Source organism: Lontra canadensis, unplaced genomic scaffold (assembly GCF_010015895.1).
Source record: "Lontra canadensis isolate GAN:19392208 unplaced genomic scaffold, GSC_riverotter_1.0 scaffold4, whole genome shotgun sequence".
Taxonomy (NCBI): Eukaryota; Metazoa; Chordata; class Mammalia; order Carnivora; family Mustelidae; genus Lontra; species Lontra canadensis.
In genome coordinates, this window is record NW_022630998.1 from 965,742 (window position 1) to 975,420 (window position 9,679).

A 9,679-nucleotide genomic window follows, 5' to 3' on the forward strand; every position below is an offset into this window, starting at 1 on the left:
TGCAAACTGGGCGACTTGTGAACGGCCTGATCCATTTCTCATGATTCTGGAGACTGGGAAGTCCAAGCTAGGGCCCAGGCACATTGGGGATCTGGTGTGGGATGATCTTTCCTGTGTCCTCACAGGGTGGGAAAGGGGTGAGGAATTCTCTGGAGCCTCTTAGAAAGGCACCCATCCCTTATCATCTCCTAAAGGTCCTACCTCCAAACACCACCACACTGAGGATTAGGTTTCAACGTACGAATTTGGGGCTGGTGGGAGGGACACCGACATTCAGACAGCAGGACTCTGCAGAAGCAGCAAGAGCGACAGACCCCTGTGAGTTGTGGTCTCATTGATGCCCTTGTTGAACATATATTCAGTTCCTCCTCCATACTTTCCATACTTCTGAGCTCCCTCACCAGATCAAGGCACTGTGTCAGGCATCTAAAGAGCAGAGACAGAATCATTGCTTTTTTGGAATTTGGAGCCATTTACTAGAGAGTGTCTTTCCGTTTAATTGAATTGGTTATGAAGTTCAGGGAGTAAGGCTCTCCTCTCCAGCCTCTCTATAGACACAACTTCGAAGCCGTCCTTTTCATCCGGGCTTTGTTGTGGTTTTCATCCTTGATGATAATTACAGATTTTGAATTCCGCAGTGGAAACCCAGGGAAGAAGCAGACACTAACTCAAAACTGATATTTCTGCAACATTTATGTTTCCTGCCCCGGGAGCATGTGTAGTGAAAGTCTGAGCTCTGGTGAGGATGAAGAGACATTCGTTTTCATGTGAGGGAGAGCAGGGTACATTGAAATGGTAAACCTCTGAAGTCCCTAGAATTAGGTAGAGAAGAATCTGGTTTTATATCCTAAGAGTAGAACTGTAAGTCTGACCTCTAGAATGTGAAACGTTTTCTGTCTTCAGGACTCTCCTGTCATCAGTCAGAGAGACCGCAACAGTGTCTCCAGCTTTGACACTCTATTTGGATACTCCTGTGTGCTGAGCTCCTACTGACTGCTACATAGTGTTGGATAGGGGTTTTTTCAGACCTCATCCCAGTATAACTTCACAAACTTTTTATGAGCTTTCATTGAAAAAGAAAGTAAAGTTCAGAGGGATTGGTAGGTAGCTAATACGTCTGAGTGCCAATTTGGGTGCCGAGAGGTACTAGGCTAAATTCTTTCCATAGATTGTCCCACTGAAGACTCACGACATCTTTATGAGGTCTGTATTCTTACCATTCCACTTTTACAGAGAGAAATGAAAGCTAGAAAGACAAAAGACCTTGACCAAGGCTACCAGTTAATAAAGGAGATCAGATTTGGAAACTTTTATCCCCTGAATTTAGGCTCATGCACTCCCCCATCAGTTTCCCAGTGCAGTGGTTCGTATTTATGCGCATATTTGAGCCACACATGAGTACTCCAGCAGGAAAGAGCCCGGCATATAGCAGTTGCTGATCTTTCTACAGGACATTGCAAATTACCGGGCGCTTTCCCCTTTCATGTGATGAAACCAGGCTCTGTGTGCCCAGCTGCAGCCTCCTCCCGCATCTCCCTGTGTCCACTGTCACTGCAGGCTGATCGGCACACCAGAGCCACAGGTGTCTTTTTCAAGTGTCCATCAGATCGTGTCACCTGCTCCCGATCTTCCAGGAGCTTCCATTCCCACGTAAAGCTGAAATTCCCGCCACCCTCTCCAAGTTCCTCCTTCAGATATGCATCCAACGGTGACACTGGCGTTTCCATCCCCAGGACTTGCCAACCCTGGTCCTTCCTCAGGACCTGCTGGTCTCTGGCTGAAATACCCATTCTCCCTTGGGAAGATGGTCATTCTCAAGCCTGCTAGGTCTCCGCTTGTACCTCCCCTCCACAAAGAACCCCTCTTTGGTCACGCCAGTCTGCACCATGATTTTTAAACATCCCTAGCACTGAAGTAGAGTTGACACACACTAGTTTCCAGTGTGCAACATGATTGAACAATTCTGTACATTACCCAGTCCTCACCATAAGTGCAGTCACCATCTGCCACTGTACAACCTTATTACAACATTGTTGACTCTATGCCCTGTGCTATACTTTTCATCTCTGTGACTTACTTGTTGTGTAACTGGAAGTTTGTATCTCTGAATCCCCATCACCTACTTAGCCCATCTCCCCACCCCCTCCCCTCTGGCAACCACCAGTTTGTGAGTCTCCTTGTGTGTCTGTTCATTTGTTTTTTGGTTGCACATGTAAGTGAAATCATGTGGTGTTTGTCTCTCTCTGACTTCTTGTGCATCAGAGCAAACTGTTACTTCATAGCAGTTTTCATCATCTGTAATTATCCTGTTTGTTTATTTGTTGACTGTCTTTCCCCTGCAAAGGACTTGAACTCCATGAGAGCAGGGGCATCTCCTGACTTGTTTCTGCTCCTCCTTCAGTGCAGGGTCAGTAGATCTCAGGAGACACTGTTGAAGGAGTAGGTGCGCAGTGCCCGTGTTCCCAGTGCCCAGCTCAAAGGCAGCAGAAACTTCATAAATGCATGTGGAGTCACTGACCATGAATGAGGATTTGCTAACATCTTCCCCAGTTCCTGTAACGTTTCATTACATCCTGATCTGAAAACAATGATTTCCTACAATTGCTCACTAATTTGATTGGGTTGGGTAACTACACACTTGGGTGATTTCTTAAACTATCCTACTTAACAAATGATGAAGCTAATTCAGTGGTTAGAAGCCATGTTTGGGAGATGCCCTGGGGCAGTGATTTTCAAAGTTTGGACCTGGAACCAGCAGGATTGGCATCACCCAAGAACTTGTTGGAGTATTATTTCTTAGGTCCTGCCCCAGATATATGGACTCCCAGTCACTGCTCTGAGTGTGGTGCCTGGAGATCTGGTGATCTGGAAATCACCTTCAGGTGATTTTCGGGCATGAAGAAGTCTGAGATCCACACTAGGACATTTCAAGTTATTTTCGTAATTTTTTTTGTTGCCTTTTATTTTTTAAAAAATATTTTATTTTTAAATGTTTTTTAAATGTTTCAACTTTAAAAAAAATTTTTTAATAAAAAAAAAAAACTATTTCTAGGGGGAGCAGACACAGAGTCAAACATTGTCAGGATGGCTACAACAGAAGGCTGATGATACCTTTAGGACAACAGTCCAACCCAACAGCATCGCCACAAAACTGATAAGGTATTTTAAATGTAGTAAAAGATAAGAGCTCTCACACTTCGAAATTATCTTCTGTCATATGAACTTTTTTTATCTGTTATCATGGTAATTTTTCTTCATAGAAGGCAACAAAATGTTTTTCTAAATCCTTGATATCTTTCTAAATTTGAACCTGAATTTGAATGTGACTTCATGGAACTTATAGAATATTATGCTATTGGATGGATAAAAATCCCTGAAATTTGTCATTATGAAGTGTGTTCATTGCTATGAGGAAAAAATGAAAATTGACTTAAATTGCAAGGAAGATACCTAATTTAGATCAGGGCAGGGCAGAAAACTTCTCTGAGGAAGTGGCATTGAACTTGAGACCTTAAGAGTACTGGAGGAATTGGGTGAAGAAAGGGGGAGGGGAGTATATAGCAGAGAGATGAGCAGGTTCCCTGATCAGGAGAGAACTGTATCAAGTCTTCACAGAAAGCCAGTGAGTGTGGAGGACAATGAGGGGCTGATGCCATATTCCACAGCATTCCCCTCGAGAGGTGGCATTCAAGACTGCCTATGTGTGACCAGAAGCCGTTGATGGGTTTTACACAGAAGAAATATGATCTATTTTATTTTCCTTCATTCGGCTTTACTGAGGTATGATGGACAATCTTATTTTTTACATTCATTTAATTTTTGATCAGTCATGAGACACTTTAAAATTTTTTTCAAGTTTTTTTTATTATTTAGTTTGTCTCTACTCCCCACGTGGAACTTGAACTCATGACCCAGAGATCGAGAGTCTCACTCTCCTCCCACTGAGCCAGCCAGCTGCCCCAGCATGAGACATTTTAAACCACGAACTTTAAAAAAAATGCTTCAGACAGCTTGTAAATATCAACAAACAATTATACCACTTAGGGTAATGCCCATGATGAATCACACTTGAGCCAATTTATTTTTAAAAGATCCCTCTGGGGGGGCACTTGGGGGGTTCAGTGGGTTAAAGCCCCTGCCTTCGGCTCAGATCATGATCTCAGGGTCCTGGGATCGAGCCCCACATCGGGATCTCTGCTCGGCGGGGAGCCTGCCTCCATCTCTCTCTGCCTGCCTCTCTGCCTGCCTCGCTGCCTACTTGTGATCTCTCTCTCTGTCAAATAAATAAATAAAAGTCTTTAAAAGATCCCTCTGGCAGCTGATGAGGAATGGCCTGGCCAGGTGCAGGATCTGAAGCAGAGAGACTATTAGGGAACCCCTTGAATAATCTGGGTGAGCGATGACCCTTTGTGGGAGGGTGGTAGCTGTGAAGAGGATGAGATGTGGATATCAAGGGGTATCGCACAGCTTACCCATGACCTTAATGATGAACTTGGATGTAGTACGTAAAAGGAAGGGAGAAAGAAGTCAAGGATGGGTTTTGAGCTTGAGAAGCGGTGGGATGGTGGTGCCATTCAATGGGCTGGGAGTGGGAGGTTGGGACCTGCTTTATACTAAATGTTTGCCCCCCCTCGCCCACATTCATATGTTGAGACCTACTCCCCAGTTTGATGGTATTTGGAAGTGCGCTTTTAGGAGGTGCTTAGGTCATGTGAGCAGGGCATTCCCTTGCTCTGTCCACCATTCAAGGACACCACAAAAATGTCAGTCCATGAAACAGGAAGAGGACCCTCACCAGTACCCTCTTTGGCCACCAGTCTCCAAAAGGGTGTTTACAAACCACTAAGTCTGTGGTACTTTGCTGTAGCAGCCTGAATGAGAACAGAACCCCTATCCCCAGGGAGCTCCAGGTTTTTGGATAAACCCTTTTCCGTCTTGGTCTCTTCTCCAATGCATACACAGTGACCCCTCCTTCATGAGTTATAGGTGCAGCAGCATGAAAAGGAGACTAGGTGCATCACTGAGCCACCGGCAGAAGGAAACTAATCTGGATTGTTCCCATTGTGGTGATAGTTGGGTGCTGAATTCTCCCCCACTTTTTGCACTAGGGTCTGTAAGATGCTGTGTACCCAGGAGCAGAGCAGAGCCCTGAGAGCAAACCTGTGACGCTAATGGCCAAGGGCATGATATCGATACCTGTCTGAGTTTCCAGGTGGTGTGTGGTGGGATCATATATACTTTTCTCATTGGCCATCCCCACCCCCTGCACCAGGCAGGCCACAGGAATCCCCCAACAAATGAGGGTTCAAACGGGAGCCTTTCTAGGGTGGATGACCTGACTTCCATAGAATTTAGGACTAGAGAGAGTAGTTTCTCATCGCCTCTCAGGTCGAACCCAAACAGCTCGGCTCAAGGCTGAGCCTCCAGCAGCTGCCAACAGTCGGCCATGCTCTCAACCAAGGAATGACATGGAAGTCAGCTAACACTGCCACTTAAATCTTACCACCACCTGGATCTTTCCTTTGACTGCTGGGCGCCCACCTCATCTTTGTCAATCTACTTCTACCCTATCCTTCAAACCTCAACTCAGAAGATACGTATTTTTTTAAAGGCAACAGTCTTTGAAAAAGCATAATGAGTCGAAAGATGAATGCCAATGTTGAATGATCTTTATAGTCCTGGGAGATTTTAAGTACCTCATGGTATAAATGTAGACATATTGTTTCTGGTTACTGGTTCTGAACACACTTACTAAGCATCAATTATGGGTAAAACACGGGGGTGGGTGTTACAGTGAAGATGTCATCCTTGCCTTAGAGGAGCCTCCAGTCCCGGAGGGGATGGGAGACATCTAGAAGTAAGCAGTTAGAACCCCGGCTGAGGAAGTTTCCAGTGAAGGCTCACAGATGGAGCCTCATACTGACTCCTGAAGAGTCACGGGGAGCTGAAGAGGTGAGGGAGACTTGCAAGGCAGAGCATGTACAAGGTTTGGAAGCACCTCGGAAGTTCTGAGATCTTTGTAAGAGAGCTATCTTTCCCGGCTGGTGGGGATAAACGAAGTATTGACTCTGTCTGCTCCACACTGCTTGGTTCTCATTCCTGTCCTCATGATATCCTGTCACAGTGTGGCTCCTGGTGCTCAGAAGAGGCTCAGGAAGCAGACCCGTCTCCGTGTCCAGGTTGGAAGAAAAGATTGAGGTTTTCAAATGGAAGTATCTATCCAAATTACAGGACCTGCTACGTAGCACCTGGGACGGAAGGGGACCAGAGTTTTCACAGCACTTTACGTGCCCAGTGTGCTTGGAGAAGAAAGTCCTTCCCACCCTCTGAAAAAGTAATGGATGTGGGAACAGATGACTCCTAAGAAAACCTCAGAAGTGGGCGTCAGGGGGATATTGGCATGTTGGGTTCTCTCTCTATGCTCCAAATCCTGACTCCTGAGCATTCTGTGGGAACTAGTGCTGGGATGAAAAATTCCATGTATGGATTTTGTGATGCATGTGGTCTTGGCTTGAGTATTTGTCAGATGGACCTTTTTTTCTCTCTCTCTCTTCCAGACAGGACTCCTGTAACTCGTCACTGTTGTTCTGTGTTACTGCCAAGTGCTTTTCCATCACTCAAGAATATCAGTAACACCAGCAAACCTTCAGGCAGGTGATGTTATATTACACCTAAAACCTATGCTTGGCTGAAATGGCAAGTCCACAAGATGAAGGACAGACTTAAGTAAAAGCCGTTATGTATTTAACAGCACAAAAATTTTCCATTACAAATACTGTTTTTACTCTTTCTTAATTAAAAAAAAAAAATGCCTTGGGGGGCTTTGAATTTCCAAGCCTTCCAGATCAAAGATTTCTTCAGCTGTCTGAATTATAGGAATGTTGAAAAACAAAAACAAATCCTTTTCCTGCTATAAAATCCTTGCCATGTTTTTGTCTTTATGTAACTCAAAACGGCTGAACTTTTCAAAAAAGGAGTTTGGTGAGTTCTGCTCAAAACCCCAAAACTCATCAGAAATGAAGTAATTAGTACTTTTTCAAGTATTATCAGTCTGTCCCAGGAATAAATGTTACTAAAGTTTATCTTGTTTGACGATCCCCAGAATTGCTAAACAGCACTTGGAATAAAACAACTCAGGGCTCAGGATACCAAAATATTTTCAATTGCTTATTGAAGCAATTCAGGACCAAATTTTAATAATAGGGGCACGGTGGTGGTGGTGGCCAGGGTAATTTTCCTCCGCTTCTGCACATGCCCTCTGCCACTACGTGTCCTTCTCACAGCATGATTGCCCAAAGAGCGAGCTGTTGGTTTAAAAAACTTTTGTAGAAAGCATAGGCTTTTTGCAGAGCAGTAGTTGATAGTTGTGAGTTTGTGGATACTTTTGGTCTAGGGCGTGACCCTCTATGTTTGAGACACAAACAGCTCTGAGCAGGAGGTGTATCGTTGAGGTCATTGGCCATCTGCTAGAACACACAGCCTGGCCGTTTTACTCCCTGGCACGAAGTGCTCTCAGAGTTTCCACACTTTGATGATGAACCGCTTTTTGCTTTGTCACTGGGGGAAGGGCATTATGCTCGTACTAATTAAAAAACAACAACAACAACAACAACAAAAAAGAACTACATGGCCAAAGTCCATGTCCCCATGCACACGGGGAGCAGCGGCTCACGTGTCTGCTTTCTGACACTGATACTTGTGGCACTTTGTTGCGTCTAACACGTTTTTGTTTCCAATTTCCTCCCATGTTACCTTAAAAACATTTTTAAATACTTTTCTTCTAATTATTAATAAGAAATGCACCTTAGAGGAGAATTGGAAGACCAAAACAAGCAAAAATATATGTACATGTATGTATTTATGTATACACTTAAGAGCTTAAAAATCCCATTTGGATTTGCTTTATGATAATTTATATTTTGCTGCATTTGCCTTGTGAGAATGTATTTACTCACTTGAGATCATGCTGCACACAGAATTCCTACTTTTTTCTTGAAAAGGGCCATTTTCTCATGTTGCTCTAAGTTTTATATCATTCGTCTTAATGAATGCATGTTAGTCTATTATGGGATGTATGACTTATAACCATTTTAGGGACATTCAAGTTGCTTCAGTATCTTGTTAGCATAAATAATTCTGCAATTCACATCTTTTTTTTTTTTTTAAGTTAACTCTACTCCCAACATGGGGCTCAAACTCATGATCCCGAGATCAAGAGTCACATGCTTTACCAGTGGAACCAGCCAGGCGTCCCTGCAATTCACATTTTTGTACATAAAACTTTTCAGTATTGCTCTGTTAAACAAAGACTTTCAGTTCCAAGTCACAAACATTCAATTTGCCCTGGCTTAAGCAAAAAAAAGGGAATGTATTAGCTTGCAGAGCTAAAGAGCTCAGGGTAGAGATGTGCTTCAGGCATGGCTGGACTCAGGAGCTCATTGGAGTCTTCGGGAATTCAGCTTTCTGTTTCCTGGATCAGCTTCCCTTTGTGAGGGTTTCATTCTCAGGCTTGCTCCTTTACAGCCTCTGAGAAGCAAGATAGCAATTCTTTCCCGATATTTCCATTGACAGTCCCACAATTAAGACTCACTACCATGATTCAGGTCAAATGCCTTTCCCTGAGCCAGTCACCAGACCCAGGACATCCTTCAGGACATTCCTCTTCCACCTCACTTCCCCACCACCCTTGCTCTGCACACCTGGACCCTGATCTTTCTTGAAACCACCAGCCCGACCATCACCCAGGGCCACAGCCTCACATACCCTTCGCTCCATGTCCCTGTGGCTAACTGCCCCCTTACTTCCTTCAGCCTACACTCAGGACTTCCCAGATCACCTCTTGACTCTGTCCTCTCTCCCTGCTGTTTCTCTTCAGAGACTATTACTACATGATATCCTGTTACATATTCATGTGGTAGATGTTTGAATCATTTGTCTTCCTTCATGGGGACCACAATGGCTGCCCCTGTTAGCAGCTCTACCCAGCACTCAATATATAATTATCAAGTGAGCTAATGAGTTTTCCAGGCCATGTATGTACCCATCCATAGGGTCTGCCTTCCCTACCAATAAGAAGTACTTGAGGGAATGCTCTGGTTGCCTGAAGAAAATGGGTGGCCATTCCCAGGCCATGGGGACTGGATGCTGGACTGACCAAACAGCGAAGTCCATGACAATTTGACGTCACTTTCCAGAGCAATGTCCCAGGAATAGGACTTCAAAGGATGTGAATATTTTGCATTTCTGGATGTGTATGCTAGCTCCCCTATAAAAATCCTCCTTGTGGAAGAAGAAGCAGTCTTTTTTTTTTTTTTAAGATTTTATTTATTTATTTGACAGAGGGAGAGATCACAAGTAGGCAGAGAGGCAGGCAGAGAGAGAGAGAGGGAAGCAGACTCCCTGCTGAGCAGAGAGCCTGATGTGGGGCTCGATCCCAGGACCCTGAGATCATGACCTGAGCTGAACGCAGAGGCTTAACCCACTGAGCCACCCAGGCGCCCCCGAAGCAGTCTTTCTTAAATGAGGACCAACTCATGCCCTTCCCCAGCTTAACACTGATAGGTTCCCACTGTACTGTGTATCAAGGAAAAACTCAAACCTGGCACCTAGGCCCAGAACAGTCTAATCTCAGCCTGGGCCCTCTGACCTCTCAGGAACCAGCAGGCCCTGGAACCCACTC